Source organism: Triticum dicoccoides, chromosome 2B, assembly GCF_002162155.2.
Source record: "Triticum dicoccoides isolate Atlit2015 ecotype Zavitan chromosome 2B, WEW_v2.0, whole genome shotgun sequence".
Classification (NCBI taxonomy): Eukaryota; Viridiplantae; Streptophyta; class Magnoliopsida; order Poales; family Poaceae; genus Triticum; species Triticum dicoccoides.
This window is the reverse complement of record NC_041383.1, coordinates 387,659-407,280: the sequence shown is the minus strand read 5'-3', so window position 1 is coordinate 407,280 and position 19,622 is coordinate 387,659. Positions and strand designations below refer to the sequence as shown.

Here is a 19,622-nt window from a genome sequence, read left to right as displayed (position 1 = left end):
CCGCTGTTTCAACTACTTTAATGCATGAATATAAATGCATCTTCATGGGCAAATTAGATTAACTAGCCCGAAAGTGCTATTCTAAGCTCGAGCTCAAATGCACTGGATATCTCAGCCGTCCTGTCGCACTAAGATTCGCAAACGTCCTTTGTATTTTCTATGTATTCTCATTAGTATATCAGTCCCAGGGCCCACCTACCTATCCCACACAAAGCCACCGTCGCTGTCCCGCCCCCAACTGGCTCAGACGCACTGCCATATTCTGGGCCACGGCTCGGGCCTTCGACCATAACGGCCACCTTCCACTAGCCGTCTTATCTACTCACCTACCACCCACCCTCCTCTCGATCCTTCCTGCTCCTCTCTCCTTATTCCATACAACCTATGGTGCGAGAAAGAGATTCTTGCAGCGTCCAAGATGTACTACGAACCTATGCAATTAGATTTTGGTACTAAGCGCTAAGCCATTTATCATTAGCCCTGATGTTTTTTTACTGTCGGTACTATCGTGTAAGCATCGGTTTTCAGTAATAAAATACTACTGCTGCCAGACATCATCATTGTTCCTACACATTTAATTACCATCCTTTTAGTACTACAAGCGTTTCAATCCATGGCGCCTTCGTTTTTGTTTCCCAACTCTCCACCATGTGGGCTTTCAATTCCACAGTTTCATTTTATTTTTTTTGTCCTATGGATTGGACAGTTTGAACCTGGGTGGACAGGCCGCTTCCTTTTATGAGCGGATGGACACAACTCTCCTGCTCATGTTCGAAATTCAAAAATTCAAACAAGTACGTGAGGACAAACTCACCATTGAAGAAGTGACAACACAAACGAGGCATTAAGTGCACGCACCCACCACTCGACAAACAAACACCTTTCTCAGCATACATGCCACGCTGCTTGCATTCTACAGAGACCCAGGCAAGAAAAATTCCCCTACGAATCTGCAGGCATAGTACAGAGCAAAACTCAGCATCATCAAAACTCTGACGCAGATGAACAATCTATTGTTTAGAGCAGAACAAAGAAAAATTCCACACTCGGTTGCAACTAATTTAAACAGATTTTCCATGTTTCACCCATCATACAGCAATTGTTATAGTACCACCAGTATTACCAAGGTCTGAATGTTGTAGTCAGATACATGAACATCGAAACATTACGCATCTACAGATAATTCTCGAGTTCGATTGGCCCGCAACTACATTCCACCTGCTAACCTAAGGTCCATTGCCACACCGCTACAATTAGCATGGGCATTTGCGGCAGACCGCATTATACAACATGCACCTGCCAGCGGACAGTACTACACTACGCATTGGCTACGCATCCATCAGCATCAGCTCAGTGCAAAATTCAGACACACATGGTCAATGAAAATTCAGATAAAATGGTCCCTACAAACTCCGATACATATAGCATCGGCTGGAGCTGCATTATATTAATCTGAAAATTCAGTACAGCTTGCACAAAGACCCATAAGAAAAATAAAATTACAGCATGTCCCTGAACATTGTAGAATAAGGTAACTGCAGTTTAGATGGAATCGCAAAATAATAATTTTCAGATAATGCCCTCAATGCTGACAACACCACATATATGAGTACTAGTGACACATTAATCTTCAGAATTCATAGGAGAACCAGGGTGATGCTTGGTTTCTTGCTGCCTGTTGTTTTGCTTCAGAATTCATAGGAGCACTAATGACACACTAATCTTCAGAATTCTAACAAAGTACATCATGCTAGAATGGACAGGAGCATCGACTTGTCTACATGCCTTGCAAAAAGCCTATAGTAGAACAACCAAAAGATGACACCATTGCAGTATCAAAAATGGAAAATAGGATGATTGTGCTAAGTTTCTAGCAGTAGTACAATTCTTAGATGCTCATAAGCATTTTAGTAATCAGGTGAAAGATACAAAGACAAGGCACACTAGTGGATGAGCTGTTTGATGTGTGAAATTCTTTAGACTTTCAGGAAGAACCAAAAGAGATTGCAGCAGCCGTGTGCATGACTAATGGTCGTGTGCTCTACAACTTCAGAAACCCCGAAAAGTATATTAAGTAATGAAACTTTTGTTGAACCTTTTTTTCTTACTAGTTCCATTGTCCTTGCTAGGCTATTTCTCAAGAAAAAAATATATGTACTGTTAACCAAACATATCCCTGCATATTGTGGCTGAACTATGGTTTGCATGTTACTCCCTCCGTCACATGATGTAAGACGTTTCTTGACACTACACTACTATCAAAAAACGTCTTGCATGATGGGACGGAGAAATTACATTGTTACTATATGGCAAGGCTGTTCTTCTGGGCTGCAATCAAACATTTCCGTGGCAGGTTTATGTACTGAAGGAGTACTATAGTAACAAAATATCTCAGCTAAAAATGAAAACATTTTAAAGATTACTAGCATTGTAGACTCACACTAGAAACCGCAGGTTGCTTGTGCTTTGTGGCAGAACAATTGAGGGAGAGTACAAGCACCCAACAACATAACTAAAACATTCATGGACAGCCTGGAAATCAACTACTCCCTCCGTCCGGAAATACTTGTCATCAAAATGAATAAAAGGGGATGTATCTAGATGTATTTTAGTTCTAGATACACCCTTTTTTGTCCATTTTGATGACAAGTTTTTTCGGACGGAGGGAGTACATCTAGTAGTACTAATAACCACACGCTAGCGTTTCTGAAGCTCTCTATGTAAACATATGTACTATTATAAAGCACTGTCTTAGTTCACCCTCTCTTTGTCCAAGTTACTATTACACAGATAGTAGATGAACCATCAGAGTCTAATCAAAAAAATTATTATATGATGACAAGACAGATACATCTCCTGTTAAAAAGAAGAAATTCACAACTCAGTGGTGCTAATGCGAGAAATTTCTATGTGTACTTTCATGAATGCCAATCATATTGGGGGTTTCATGGCAGCAGCTATAACTCATTGTTTTTCCTTTTTTCTCTGTCAAAACGTGGGCAGTACATGCAACATACAGGATTGTCAGGCATGGACCATCATCATCTAGCTAACAAAACTATTATTTACACAACATGGAGAGTCAAGGAACTCCCACACTAATCTGAATCCACGTCAAAGATTCTCTCATTCACACATACACCAGTCTGAAATTCACACTTACTAAATCTGTCACAGTGATATGAAATTCACACTTGCTAAATCTGTCACAAAACCTAAACTACTTCTATCACTTTTCTAGATTAAAAGGCAAAGTGTACCTTGGTGAGGATCTTGGGTTATTGGGCAAGGAGGCAAAGTGTTGTAGCTGCAGCAACTTCTTAAAAGTCAACATCGAACATATTTTTTAGGCCATGAAAACACCATCATATAAATGACAGCCATGAAATGAAGAACGTACCGGTAAGTATTGTTATCGGTGCAGCGCCACCCATCATTCTCAGAAATTCAGAGAAAACCCATTCGAAACCCTCGATGGTTTCGTCACACACAAGCACTCCATCCAGGATAACACTCTGGAAAGGATTATTCACACCAACAAATAGGCCGAAAGGCTGTGTCAAATGTCTAACACATCACTGAAAAACGTGTAATGCAACCTGCCGTCTTTGTCAGGCTGAACTCTGTATGTGAAATGATGTCCTTCGCTCCAATTTCCTTACATCGTCATCTGAATGTTCCCTGCTAATCGTGCCGCACAGATTACACAAAGACCTCTTCGTGAATGGCACATTTTCCCTCGATCCAAAAAAACTGCCTACTATCCTATATACACCTTCACAAGGTATGCATTATTCTGCCGCAACTATTTTATCACGTCCCTGCTGTACACATCAATGTGCTTGTGGGACGGCCAGTGAACTGTCTCACCGAAATTTGGTGAAAAAGAATGGTTATGACTCTCCCGATGCTCGGCGATATACCACCCATTTTCCTCTGTCCATAACAGCCTTATCGACGCTGGGCATTCACACCGATAGGACTTTGTGCTCTCCACACCAGCTTTCCCCCGTAAACATAAACAATGTCTTCAGAGGTCTTACGATTCACATGACCTTCATCTAATTCAACTCCTATGAACATATACATTAATATCGAACATAGCCTTCCTTACCAAACATCAGCAGAAAATTTTCCTGCATGCACTTCATTCTCTACACATTTAGCCGTTTTTTTATCTAATCCCAAATCCCTTCTCCCATGAATACAAGTTGTAGAAATCGTCAACTTTTCTGCGAACACCCTCACTGCCTTCTCGAACGCGCTTACACGAGTTGGGCAAGGTGCCCAGCTTGGGCCATCAGCCCCAATCCACAACCAGATAATGGATCACTCATGGTTCTGTCAACCATTCTAATCCACCAACCACAAATTTACACAAACTACGGTAACTGATAGTACATTAAACCATGGATTACTAGCACGAAAAATCATAAGCAACAATGCATGCCCATAGACAGCCTGAAAATTCAATACTTCAAATTCTTCAGAGGAGCAGCAGTAAGCAATCATGCTATCAAGAATTAACACGGGACTAATAGATTAAACTATCAACAACCAGCAAACCGCAGAGGAGCAGCAGCAAGCAATCAGGTTTCTATACGGGGCTCATAGATTAAACTAGCAACAATTCTTCAGAAGAGCAGCAATACAAACCAACCAGCAACCACACCAATTCTTATCACACAATCGTTTTCCAACAGCAAACAAATAAAGCAAGAATGTAAAAACATAGTACACAACAATGGTGTTCAAATTTGTACTCCATTCCCCTCACCTCTTATTCCAACCAAGAGCCTGCAGATTCATCTTCCCCATTGACAGCTCAGACGTGGGAGGCGAGCTGTCCTTTCTCACTGCTGCCGCCTGCGCCTCGCTGCAGATTAGACCTTCGCCGCCGCCGGCGCAGCACTGCAGATTCGTCCTTGGCCGCTCATCGCCGCCGCTCCTGACGCCCAACAGACCCGCTCGTCCTCACTCAAAACTGTTCCCTCCTGCAGCGCCACCTCCACCACTGTTGCCTTGTCTCATATGCCGGCGATCCATCCTACACGAGACTCTCCCCGACCTCCCCAAATATTGTGGATCTGTGGCATCGCAAGCAGAGAGAACTAAGCAGTCTGACCTACAAACGTCAAATCGCGTGGTATGCTTCAAGAAATCGAATCGGAGCGGCATACCTGCGGATTGGCTGCAGGAGGAACTCATGGCGCGTCGTCTTGCCTGTTCTTCTTCTCGCTCCCTCTGTCCTCTTCTCGAAAATTGCTGCATCGGGAACTCCATGGTGGTAGCCGCCCTGCTCTCTTTGGGAAGAAGGCATTCAATTCCTGCCTGCGCCCACCGAACGGAAAGCGAAACTCCCGGGCCACGGATCAGATGGGGATGCCGAACCTGGTCCACGGCCCACCTCGTCGGCGGCGGACAGACGGCACCACGCACGTTACAATAAGGCCCACCACCCACCCCTGACGCATATGTATTCATGTACAGTGCCCATTTTCTAGCGCTCCACCAGTGGACGTATAAAAGAATGACACAGATCCAGATGAGCTATCCTACGCTCAGGATAACGAGCTCATTTGAGCTCGTGTCCAATAACTCCGCGTCATAGCTAGCCCTCTTTCTCTTCGTCCATGTTTACCTAGTTGCCATTCGCGCACCGCAGTTGCCATCTAACAATGTACGAGTGAAGTGTGGGTGAAGAGCAGTTCACCCACACGCGGTGGAATATGTGATGATTGTGTGGGTAGAAATTAGTTCGCCCACACGCGCAGTTGGCAACCGCGCGTTGTGGGTCGTGTGGGCGAACTCTCCAACATCCACACACACGGTGATGCCTACAGATTCGTTTATTTATTTATTTTGCGAGAAAACTTTCAATCTATTCATCTTCCATCACAGCAGTACAACGAACACTAGAAATAATAAAAATTACATCCAGATCCGTAGACCATCTAGCGACAACTACAATCACTGAAACAAGCCGAAGGCGCGCCGCCGTCATCACCCCTCCCTCGCCGGAGTCGGGCACAAGTTGTTGTATTAGACAGTCGAGAAGTCGTCGTGCTAAGGCCTCGTAGGGCTAGCGCACCAGAACAGCAACCGCCGCTGATGAAGAATAACGTAGATCGAAAGGATCCAACCTGAAGACACACGAACATAGACGAACCACAACCAGATCCAAGCAAATCCACCGAGGATAGATCCGCCGGAGACACACCTCCACACGCCCACCAACGATGCTAGACGCACCACCGGAATGGGGACTAGGCGGGAGACCTTTATTCCATCTTCAGGGAGCCGTCACCGTCTCGTCTTCCTGAGTAGGACACAAATCCTAACAAATTTTGAAGGAACGACTAACAATGGAGCCTTCCCGCCGGTCCTTGCCAGGATCGACCACGCCCCCATGGCCCTAGGGCCACCGGAGACGATTCCTTTATATTCATGCAAAATAGAATCAACGTGGATAGACGCGTGTGAGTGAAGTGCAAACTGGCACACGTGTGGGCGTTATCTTTTTCCTTCTTAATAGGACAAGTATCTTGAGCAAGTTTTTACGAAATACAAAAAATTCATTCAACTTTAGCTTTTTTCCCCCAACGGGACGAAGTTCTATACCCCCTCCGTTCCATAACATATAATGTGTAGTACTATTTCCACAAGTCAAACTTGTGCCGTATGACCAAGTTTCTGGAAAATGTATTAATATCTACTCCATAAAAAATACTTGTATTTCGAACCAACCTGTGGTTGGATGGTTAGAGGGACCGTGGTATCCACAGCCCACCAGGGTTCAATTCTCGGTGCTTGCATTTATTCCTGGTGCCTACGGTGACTTCGTAAATTTCAAGATGATATGCCGGCTCAGTCTTTCACTCTTTTGGAGCTGCTCGTAGGGGTAGGGTGTGCGTGTGTGCGTTTATAGGAGTGAGTGTATGCGCGTGTATATGAGCGCTTGTGTCTGTACTGATGTTCAGAAAAAAACTTGTATCATTGTATCCATTATGAAAAATATTCTTATGTGATTTGATCTCAAATGGACAACAGTTAACTAAGTCGAATCTAACTCTACACCATCTTTTTTTTACATGAAGATTTGTGCTTGTTTTTTTCTTTCCATTTTTCGTTTGATTAATAAAATGGTATAGAAGCTTGCCAAAAAAACAGTGTTTTAGTTAAATGAGCTATTCTTAATTCTTATCCAGATGGGAATTAGCAAATTCCATGTATTTTTATATTTTATTTTTTCTATATTGCAGACGTTGATATTTTATTCTATAATTTTAGTCCATACTTCCTCAGTTCACAAAATATAATATGTTCCTACTTTTTTTGATTCGGATGCATATAGAAGCATTTTAGTGTGTTTGTTCACTGAGTTCAGTTCGTATGTAGTCCATACTAAAATATCCAAAACAAGTTGTATTTGTTAATGGAGGGAGTATATTAGAATTTCATAGAAACTGATGCAAATTACATGCTTAAATGGCAAAAGTATTGATCAAACTCCAACATTACAAGAATAGGAAAATACATTTCTACCCTGGGAGAATCATCCATCCACTCCACCCCACATGCCTATGATGTATCGTTGTTAGTGCCGCTAGAGTTCTAAGCTGTCGCCAAAACGAACAAGTAGTACCCACGTATGCAACTAGGAAGTGCTAGCGATGTCAACCCCGAAGGATCCACGACCCGGAGAAGAAGATGGCGTTGGGTCAACTGTACCTAGACGTCAACCCAAGTCAATGAAATAATCAGATCGAACTTGTTGCTGTCGAAATAGCCCCTTCCCACCAAAGACACAACCAACGCCCCATGTTTTCATAGAGATAAATACAAACATGTCCACCCAATCTCGTCCCTAGATCCGACGGTGCAAGCACGCCGAAGCCGGAGAAAAGGCCGAAGGAAACCTTATTGAACACCACCGTCAGAAGGGCCGAAGTTGCACATAGTGAAGACCTACCTGTCCCCTGATCTCGTCGATGTATAAGATGGTACACATACCACTGGGACCAGAATATAAGCCGAAGGAACCATTATTGAATAGTGTCACCACCATTGTTGGAGGGGCTGAATGACAGACAATCGGGGGGACGTACATATTGGACCAAGACGGGTAAAACTACAGCTCCCAACGGTAGATAGGCACCTCCTTGCAGACCTCCACCAGCGGAGCCGACCAAGGAGAAGAAGGATGGTGACTGATCAGTGACCGGACGACCCGCCTTGCGTATCAGACGGGTTCGAGGCACCCAACTGTAGATGCTTTAAACAAACAAAAACGGACTAGTAGTACAATTAATTAATACTAGATAGTTTGTATACGTACTAGTATGTTGGTCATTTCCTAGTGTAAAGAGAAGAAGCCACATCTGGAAGACGGAGCATGTGCTGGGCTCGTGGTTGGTGGATGGCAGATATGGTTTCCTCCTTTGGCGTTTTAGTCATGGTGGGTTGCTAGATCTGGAGTTTAATGGCGTGTCCGGGGTGTTGCCCCGGTCTGATTCGTTCAACGATAAGGGTTTCACTTTTGGTGAGCCACCTTGGAGGTCCGTAAAGCTGCATATCAGCGATGGAGCCGCGTTGAGCTCGGGTAAGGAGGTGATTCGTCATTCTTTTCTTCGGTGGCTGCTGTGGTGGTGCCGGAGGTAGGTGACGGGCGTTGGTGTCAAGCTCAGAGATGTTTTGTTATCTTTTCAGTTTTGCCATGTCGGTCTTTACGTGACTTGTACTTTGTTCTTTATGATATGAATGAGACACGTATTATCATGCAAAAAAAATCCAAGAAGGGAATCCCGTCCAGGTATTTAATTTGAGCGGGCCCCACCAAATCCTAACTGCTCTCTTGTCCTCCCATCCATGCGATGCATACATTTTCCGTTGCTTCCGAATTAATTACAGCTTAGGGAATCTTCTGTTAGGCTGATTGTAATGGGAAGTATCATATAGTAGTATCATGCATATGATACTAGTGTATGATACTACATCCATAATGCATGGTATCATATACTCCCTCTTTTCCGGTTTATAGGGCTTAGCTCAAAAATTTATTTTTTCCATTTTGTAAGGCTCAATTTGGTTGTTCCCCATCACATGTTCAGATTCCAAAGTGCATTAAATCATTGCATGCAAGTATTAAGAGAAAATGGATCAATGCATGTACTTTATGCATGCATGCATTGCAATTAATACATTGGTAAACATAAATTTTTGAGGAAAACAAGAGCATTAATTGGATGTTTTGCAAACTACAAAAAGTATTCCACCACTCACCATCTATCTTGGTTGGTGATATTTTTGAATTGAGCCCTATAAACCGGAAAAGAGGGAGTAGGACTATATTTATTGACATGCATGACACAAAGTAGCACATCATTTAATATGATACGGTATCATGTTATGATACTCAAGCCTCTCTTTCTTCATTTAATACTATGCCACCTCATCAACATGCTTAGTTGGCATGCATGATACTACCTATGATACTCCCATTACGGCCAGAGAGAGCGTGGTGGAACAGCTCACCACGCACGCCTGCGCGCGAGCCAGCCTGCCACCGTGGCAAATTCTGTTACGGCGCTGTCCCCTCCCTCGCTCTTCTTTACACTTTACATTTTCCCCTAAAAACATGCATTTCCATTTCAAAATTCGAACATTTGCAGAGAAAATAAGCATCCCATTAATATTCCGAGGCACCTGCATCAACATTCCGAGGCACCTGCCCGTTTTCTTTTTAAATCGAGGCATCCATCCGGTCCGGGTTAAATGTAAGGTCCTTCTTCACATAACTCGAGTGTCAGGTTCTGCCGGGCGATGTATCATGTAGAGTTGGAGGATTGGATTGACACCGTCTTGCTGCCATCTTCCCTAGTCCCTACGCTCTGGTAGGCGGCTGATTCGGTGATTTTGCCTCATACTGCTTCATGTCATTTTTTAGTTAAGTCTCTCTACTCCAATTTGATTTCTGGCTCCGTTACTTCCAAGTTGAAGGATATTTGGTGTCTCCATATCCCTATGAAGATAAAAAAAATCAAGTGGCAAGCTATTAGAGGCTGATTGCTGGCCACTGACCATTTTCGTAAAAGTAATGGGATGGCTTTGGAATTCTGCGCCCTTTGTGCTGGCCTTGAGGACTCGGACCATATTCTCCTCAGTTGTGACAACAAAGGGCGACGGTGCTATTAACTTTGATGATAGCAAAGGGGGCGAGGGCTTCTCAAAAGGTTCCATGGCTTCAAGCAGGTCCCTATTCTACGCACTCGGCTTGAACTGTGGCGTCGCAGCTTCCTCTGAACCCATCATGCACATGCCAACGACGCGCGAATGTTGCTATCGCTGGAGTTCCGTTGTATTGCACTGCTATCGACAACCCTTCGAACCAGCTGAGGTGCGGGAGACACTTTTCCGAATGTCGCCGTCCAAGGCACCCTGTGTCGATGGGTTTACGGTTGGGCTTCTTTCAGAGGCATTGGTAGCTTACGCATGATGACGTTGTACCGGACATACTAGGTTTTCTCATTGCGATTTGTCGACTTCCTACTAACGGGGAAGCACGGCAGGTTGTTCTTCACAAATCCAAATTCACTGTGTACTAGGGTTTAAAAAGGGGAAATATTCTATAGACTCGGATTTCATGCAAGCTAGTGTGCCACAATCTACTTTTGCTACCTGTTACCTGTTGGGCAATTGTGGCTGGTCCGAAGGCGTTGGATGTTGGTCTGATCATTTGGGATGGAAACAACTCCTCCATTTAAATCGTGTGTGAACAATATTGGCAATGTGTAAATAATTGTAAAAGTTCATGAACATTTTTGAATTTGTGGAGCATTTCTGAAACATTTTTAAATATCTTTAAAATAAGTAGATTTAAAACCGTGGAGAAGAAGAAGAAGAAAAGAAAGTGATCCAAATTTTTTTTATAACCATGGGAAAAAGAAAGAAGAAGAAAATATTTTTTTTAGGATCATCACAGGCTTTCATTTACTTAATAAGGAGGATTACAATGTATCCTAATACACCCTGGAAAAAAAAGAAGAGGTATAACTAACCCAAATACATCAACTATAACAAGAAGAGGTATACTTTACTTCATATTTTCTTTTGAGGATCATCACAGGCTTTCGTTTACTTGTCGTTTGATGTGTGTGAGAGAGAAGGATTCAAAATTTAAACGCGGCTCCCATTTCCTTTCCTCCATCTCATAGCGTCGCGGCATGGGTTTGGCGTGCGACGCAAGAAGGTGGATGGGATGGGAGGGAGACGTCGTGAGGGAGCAGCTAACCAAATCAAAAGGAAAAAGAAAGAATCCACCTGTGCGGTCCCACCACGGCGCATCCACCTTTTTACCACACTAGTAAATATGCACGTGCAACGCACGTCTATTTGGACTAATAAGTGTGCACGTGCAACACGCGTCTATTTGAATTAACACATTATACTATACTTAATACAAGACAATTTATTCATAAATTTGAAATTTCCCTATAAAGTACACAATCTCTTATTCCCAACTCATACAAATAATTTGAAATATCGTTTCTCCTTAATCAACATGTCTCCTGTATTAAAAGACCACCCACTTTTCCTAATGTATAAAACTTAAAATTATTTAGAAGATTCATCATGATTCTCCATATGCACACATTTATGCAAGTATAATCACACATGAAAATGTCACTTAGGACAAGCTAAGGAACAGTTTCAGTGCCAACAAACTCCAGTCAAGAATTATTATTACAATTGAGTGTCAACCACACAATAGCGGGAAGAGACCTCTATGGTTTGTTGAAAAGAGGAAGCCATTATCACATAGAGAAGTGTAGAGATGTCTTGACTGCATAGAATCAGTTGTGAAACAAGACAAAAAAAATGCTAGTTGGACCATCCGATTCTACTATTACACCACAAGTGTTGTAATGTCTGGAAGCAAGAAAAGTGACTTACTTTATTATGTAAATAGAACATGTAAACCAAATAAAAATTTCATTGATAAATTGCGTAATTATACTTGTTAATCACTGGACAAAAGCATTAATATGACAACTTGAAATAGTTACTTGAGTACTACACATTTCTTTAAGGGCTCAACATTCTAAAATTTTGACAATATAACAAATATCCTCTGAGTTTGTAGTAATAATGATACCTAGGCTACCACTTGTAAGAATAACCGTGGCAAAAAAGGGCCAACAAATGCCGGTTTAGAAAGAAAAAACTGCAGATATGCTTCCAATTTTAGCAACTCTAGTGGATAAAACATACCTTACCTCCCATGTCAGGAAAATAGTCAAATGAAAAATGTACTTCTTATAAGTAGTAGAGATGAAGTCATAAGGATCATGATTCAAGATATTTGGAGAAACATGGTTGGTCTCTCTGTATGATGCAAAGTCGTTGTAGTCAGTAGAAGAGTGACCTGCCCTCCAGGTAGAAGACGAAGGCGGTGACGGCATGTGTGCGTGTTCGGAGGAAGCCGCAGCTCCTCTTCGCATGTCTCCCATTGTGGCTCGCGTGGGTGGTGGGCTGGTGACAACAGGTGACTCGCGATCGCGATTCCCTGATAGGAGACGATAGGATGCGCTCGCGATTAGTTTCCTAATAATTAGATGTGTTCGTGATTAGTTATCTAATAGGATGCGTCCGTGATTAGTTTCCTAATAATTAGATGTGTTCGTGATTAATTTCCTAATAGGATGCGCTCGTGATTATTTTCCTAATAATAGGATGCACCCGTGATTAGTTTCCTAATAATAGGATGCGTTCGTGATTAGTTTCCTAATAATTAGATGCGTCTGTGATTAGTTTCTTAATAGGATGTGTCCGTGATTATAGTTTCCTAATTGACCAGGCGTGAACTTCATATTTTCCTCCACGGTGAAGTACGGTCAGTCAATGTAAATTACTAAGTGCACACAGAGAACAGATAGGTTAAGGCTAGCCGTTAGATTGAGTTTAGTGGGACTAATCATGCGGTGGTAATGTCTCCGTTTACGTTTTGTGGGGTGCACTTAAAGAAGATTATGTTTGCTCTTTTATAAGTAGTATAGACATAGAAGACTTGGTTAAAACTGACGCCACTCTCCCCTCCTCCTCTAGTATCTACTTGTACTTATTTTCAAAAAAAAAGTATCCACTTGTACTTGGTGCTGTAAAAAAAATCTACTTGTACTTTTTTACCCTAAAAAAAGAGTAGGCACTTTTTTTACGCTAGGAATTTGTTTATAATTAAAATCACTGTCCAATTTTGTTTTTACGATAACCATTGTGTTTCCAATGCGGTGATTCTTCTTCTTCTTCTTCTTCTTCTTCAATGTGCGCACCCTCTCGCCCGTGCTCTCACATTTAAAGGCAACTACGGTTCCTTGTCTCCCGTCGGTGCCGCCGCAGGTCTAACTCGTCTCATGTGCCCTTAGGCCATGGATGCACGGTGGATCCCAGTTCTTGCCGCCAGGAGGGCCCCTGCTCCGTTTTTACGTGTCTTTTTGTGTTTGTTTCGGGTTTGTGTCCTGCTCAGTAAGGCAAGGCGACGTTGACCCCCTAAAGATGGAATAAGGTTATTCACATCTAACTCCCATCCCGGCGGTGCGTCTAGCGTCGTCGAAGGGCGTGTGGAGGCGTGTCTCTGACAGATCTTGCAGGATTCAGTCGGCGTTTGTCTTCCGTGGATCTACTTCATGCTGGAATTTTGTCTATTTTTGGCCTAGCCCAATAGCAGTTTCAGAAATTCCTAATAAATCCTAGAGGCCCACGTAGCCCATTAGTGCAAGGCAAGAAGTGGGACTAAAGTTTAGTCCCACATTGCTAGTTTAGAGGGAGTTGGACCTCTTTATAAGGGAGGCTCCTTCCCCACTTGTATGAGCATGAGAACAAGAGGGACATCCACGCACGCTCCTCCTCCGCCGCCCACCTCGCCACGCCACGATGCCCCGCGGGTTCCGGGAATGAGCCGAGCCGATGTCCAAATTTTTGCCACGCACTACGGGTATACGAAAGGTCACACGGAAGCTGAAAAGTTTTTGCGATAGTGGAGTTTGAATGTGAACGGTGCAGCCCTTCGGCTGTTGGCTGTTCGCTTCGTCTTCGTCTCTTCGTTTCACCTTCCGTTGCTGCCCTCTCGCCTCCTCGCCTATAAAAGCGAGGTCCCTCCTCTCAGAGAGACGCACCAGAATCTCTTCCTCCTCTCGCCACAAGTTCCTGAGCATTGCACTGCTGTTACGTTCTTCCTCATCCCGGCTTGCGGCGTGCACCGCAGGTCGGGACAGTAGGCCTCCAAAACTGCACCTTTTGAGTCCTGTACGGGAGAAGGGTGATAAGGTTTTTGGGGAGCGCTCAGCGCGACTACTGGCTGCTTCATCACGGACGATCCGGTCGCCGACGACTACTTCCCCGACGACGACTTCTTCCCCGACGTCCACGACCTCCTCAACGACATGGCAGGCGAGGACACCGACCCCAAGTCCAGCGCTTCTGCTGCTGCTATGCCGTACGTGTTCTTCCCCTTTCTGTTAGAAGCCCTGCTACAGTTCTTTGCTCTAGTTTCCGCCCTACGTATGTTAGGTTCTATGTCGTATAAGCAACTTCATCTAGTGTCTGTTCTAGATGTGTTTAGCTCAAGTTCATATATGCAGACGATGTTTACCTTCTCTCTGTCAGATTGCATGACTTGCTTTATACTTGCAACAAATCTGAATGTTATTAAGGAGGTCAAGGATTTCGTATCTCGTTGTTTTGAGATGAAGGATTTAGGAGTGGTTGATGTCATTCTGAACATCAAGTTGTTGAGAGACGATGATGGTGGGATTACATTGCTTCAATCTCACTATGTGGAAAAGATCTTGAGTCGCTTTGGCTACAGTGACTGCAAGCCCTCTCCAACACCATATGATGCTAGTGTGTTGCTTCGAAAGAATCGAAGAATTGCTAGAGACCAATTGAAATATTCTCAGATTATTGGCTCGCTTATGTACTTAGCCAGTGGTACAAGACCTGACATCTCTTTTGCTATTAGCAAACTGAGCCGGTTTGTCTCAAAACCAGCAGATGTGCATTGGAAAGCTCTAGAGAGAGTTTTGCGTTATTTGAAAGGCACTGCGAATTATGGAATTCACTACACTGGGCACCCAAAGGTGCTTGAAGGGTATAGTGACTCAAACTGGATCTCAGATGCTGATGAGATAAAGGCCACGAGCGGATATGTGTTCACTCATGGAGGTGGCGCTGTTTCTTGGAAGTCTTGCAAGCAGACCATCTTAACGAGGTCAACAATGGAAGCAGAACTCACAGCACTAGATACAGCTACGGTCGAAGCAGATTGGCTTCGCCGGCTCTTGAATGACTTGCCGGTAGTTGAGAAACCTGTACCGGGTATCCTTATGAACTGTGACAATCAAACTGTGATCACTAAAGTGAGCAGCTCAAAGGATAACATGAAGTCATCAAGACACGTTTAGAGAAGGTTAAAGTCTGTCAGAAAAATGAAAAACTCGGGAGTTATTGCATTGGATTATATCCAAACGTCTAAAAATCTGGCAGATCCTTTTACTAAGGGTCTATCACGCAATGTGATAGATAATGCATCGAGAGAGATGGGTATGAGACCCACAATATGAGTTGTTCACAGTGGTAACCTATTCTTTGTGATCGAAGATCCCGTGAATTAGATGTGGAAGACAAGTTGTTGGTCAACTGGGAGGATAGTATCCTTACTGTTAAAAATACCACTCCATGAAGATGCAATACTCTCCTAATCTGCATGGCAGGTTGATGTATATCTTAATGTGTTCTAAGTGGCTCTTTGAAGCAGAGATGTTGTCCTGCAGAACATCTTTTGAAGAACGCACCTATATGAGTCTGATTGTTAAACGTCGCAATCTATGAGAGTAGGGTTCTCTCTAGTAAAATCATGAATGGTCTCGGAGTATGAAGCATAAGCTCCACCCGCGCGGAAGACCCACGGTAGCCACGTATCGGTCAAGGCTTTATGTGAAGCTAGATTCACAGAAAACTTGCAGTTCAAGGCCCAGTCCACTGTTCAAGTTGCTTACTAGTGTAGCATAGGGTTCTAGGTGGAAGTTCAACTTAACAGTCTCCACTGTAGTACCGGTATATAAAACAATGTTTTTTGTGTGCCTCTAGGATCTGGTGGGGGATTGCTGGAATTTTTTCTATTTTTGGCCTAGCCCAATAGCAGTTTCAGAAATTCCTAATAAATCCTAGAGGCCCACGCAGCCCATTAGTGCAAGGCAAGAGGTGGGACTAAAGTTTAGTCCCACATTGCTAGTTTAGAGGGAGTTGGACCTCTTTATAAAGGAGGCTCCTTCCCCACTTGTAAGACCATGAGAACAGGAGGGACATCCACGCGCGCTCCTCCTCCGCCGCCCGCCTCGCCACGCTTCGTCACGACGCGCCGCGGGTTGGGGGAACGAGCCGATGTCTAAATTTTTGCCACGCACTACGGGTATACGAAAGGTCACACGGAAGCTCAAAAGTTTTTGCGATAGTGGAGTTTGAATGTGAACGGTGCAGCCCTTCGGCTGCTGGCTGTTCTCTTCGTCTTCGTCTCTTCGTTTCACCTTCCGTCGCTGCCCTCTCACCTCCTTCTCTTGCACCTATAAAAGGGAGGCCGCTCCTCTCAGAGAGACGCACCAGACTCTCTTCCTCCTCTCGCCACAAGTTCCTGAGCACTGCACTGCTGTCACGTTCTTCCTCATCCCGGCTTGCGGCGTGCACCGCAGGTCGGGACAGTAGGCCTCCGAAACCGCACCTTTTGAGTCCTATACGGGAGAAGGGTGGTAAGGTTTTTGGGGAGCGCTCAGCGCGACTACTGGCTGCTTCATCACGGACGATCCGGTCGCCGACGACTACTTCCCTGACGACGACTTCTTCCGCGACGTCCACGACCTCCTCAACAACATGGCAGGCAAGGACACCGACCCCAAGTCCAGCGCTTCTTCTGCTGCTATGCCGTACGTTTCTTCTCCTTTCTGTTAGAAGTCCTGGTACAGTTCTTTGCTCTATTTTTTGCCCTACGTATGTTAGGTTCTATGTCGTATAAGCAACTTCATCTAGTGTTTGTTCTAGATGTGTTTAGCTCAAGTTCATATATGCAGGCGATGTTTACCTTCTCTCTGTCAGATTGCATGACTTGCTTTATATTTGCTATTTTTGTCATGCTTTATCTAGTATTTCTGTTAATAAAATCATTCGGTAAATTGCTCATATTTCCAACAATCCAAAAATCTTATTATAGGCAATTTACCCCAAGTGGTTTTGCTGCTTCCATGAGACCTCCTATGTTTGAGGGTATCCACTATAAGAGGTGGCGCGTGAGAGCAGTCTTATGGTTTCAAACCATGAGTTGCTATGATGCCACTCTTGGCAAACCTGAAGGAGAGCAAGATGCCCAACAGGCACAAGCTTTTCAGAAAATGGATACCTTGTTTAAGGCTACTCTCTTGAGTGTTCTTGCTGAGAACATAGTTGATGCTTCTGCGTCAATTGATAATGGAAAAGATATGTGGGACGCACTCGAGGCCAAGTTTGGGGTCTCGGATGCCGGCACTGAGCTGTACATCATGGAGCAATTCTATGATTACAAGATGACTGAAGAGCGCTCTATGGTTGAGCAGGCTCATGAGATACAGTCATTTGCTAGAGAACTTGAGCACTTCAATTGCATTCTACCGGACAAGTTTGTTGCCGGGGGTATCATCACTAAGCTTCCTCCTTCATGGAGGAACTTTGCTACCTTACTGAAGCATAGGAGACAGGAGTTTTCCGTTCCGGATCTCATTGGTACTCTTGATGTGGAAGAAAAGGCGAGAGCAAAGGACACACGTGCTCGAGGTATTGAGGGAGGATCTAGTGCCAATCTGGTACAGAAGAAAAACTTACAGTCCCACAAATTCAAGAACAAGGGCAAGCTTGATGGTAAAGCAAAGTTTGATGGGAAGAACAAGGCTGTACAACACATGAACTTCAAGAAGAAGAGTGACAAGAAGAAAGGTGCTTGTCATGTGTGTGGAGATCCTGATCATTGGGCTTCTAGTTGCCCCAATCGCTATGACAAGCGTCATCCTGGGAAAGGCGGCAAGACCGCTAATGTTGTCATTGAAGACATTGACATGAAGGATGCTGGGTATGGTATATTACCCACTATTCTTTCAGTATGTCATTCTCCTGATTGGTTGATTGACACGGGTGCTAATGTGCATGTATGCGGTGATATTTCCATGTTTTCGTCTTATCAGACCGCAGGGACTTCCACCGTGCTGATGGGCAACGGTTCAAGTGCTTCTGTTCGTGGTGTTGGCACGGTCGATCTGAAGTTTACTTCGGGGAAAATCGTGCGACTGAAGAACGTGCATTATGTCCCCTCCATCAATAAAAATCTTGTTAGCGGATCTCTTCTGTGTAGAGATGGCTATAAGCTTGTCTTTGAGTCGAATAAATTTGTAATATCCAAGTATGGAACCTTTGTTGGTAAAGGATATGAGTCAGGAGGCCTGTTTCGTTTATCTTTATCAGACGTTTGCAATAAAGTTGTTAATCATATTTGCAACAATAGTGAATCAAATGTGTGGCATTCACGTCTTTGTCATGTTAACTTTGGTTGCATGTCGCGACTAGCGAAGTTGAACTTAATCCCTAGTTTCACCACTGTCAAGGGATCTAAGTGTCAAGTGTGTGTGCAAGCTAAGCAGCCACGTAAGTCTCATGTGACTTCGGAAACGAGAAATCTTGCACCACTAGAACTTATACATTCAGATCAATGTGAAATGAATGGTGTTTTGACAAAAGGTGGAAAGAAATATTTCATGACGTTAATTGACGACTCCACAAGATACTGTCGTGTGTATCTTCTGAAATCTAAGGATGAGGCTTTGAACTTTTTCAAGATCTACAAAGCTGAAGTGGAAAACCAACTTGATCGGAAAATCAAGAGGCTTAGGTTTGACCGTGGTGGAGAGTATTTTTCTAATGAATTTGATGCTTTTTGTGCGGAACATGGTATAATCCATGAGAGGACGCCTCCCTACTCACCTCAGTCAAATGGGGTGGCCGAAAGAAAGAACCGCACTCTAACTGATTTGGTTAACACCATGTTAGACACATCGGGTCTCTCCAAGGCATGGTGGGGGGAGGCGATATTGACTGCATGTCATGTCCTAAACCGAGTTCCAACAAAGAACAAAGAGATAACTCCATTCGAGGAATGGGAGAAGAAAAGGTTAAAACTCTCTTATCTGCGAACATGGGGTTGTTTGGCGAAAGTCAATGTTCCAATTCCAAAGAAGCGGAAGCTTGGACCAAAGACTGTGGATTGTGTTTTCCTGGGATATGCTTTTCATAGCATTGGCTATAGATTCTTGGTTGTAAAATCTGAGGTACCTGACATGCATGTCGGTACGATCATGGAGTCGAATGATGCGACTTTCTTTGAAGATATCTTTCCCATGAAGGACATGGCTACCTCATCTAATCTGGAGATGCCTAGTTCATCGAATCAGGAACCAGTTACAATTACCGAACCTGCCATTTCGATGGAGCACTTTGAATGTTCTGTGGAGGAGAACAATGAAGTTCCTACTAGGAGCAAGAGACAGAGGACTGCA

At 43.9% G+C, this 19,622-nt stretch overlaps 1 long non-coding RNA gene across 1 annotated transcript; it reads right to left on the bottom strand.

The window, feature by feature from the left end:
- Window positions 1-861: 861 nt before the first annotated feature.
- LOC119366716 lies at window positions 862-4,053 on the bottom strand. The gene is made up of 3 exons (XR_005176088.1): window positions 3,401-4,053; window positions 3,261-3,307; window positions 862-950 (listed from the first exon to the last, which is right to left on the bottom strand). It is a non-coding gene; the product is annotated as an uncharacterized LOC119366716 (long non-coding RNA).
- Between the last annotated feature and the right edge of the window lie 15,569 nt (window positions 4,054-19,622).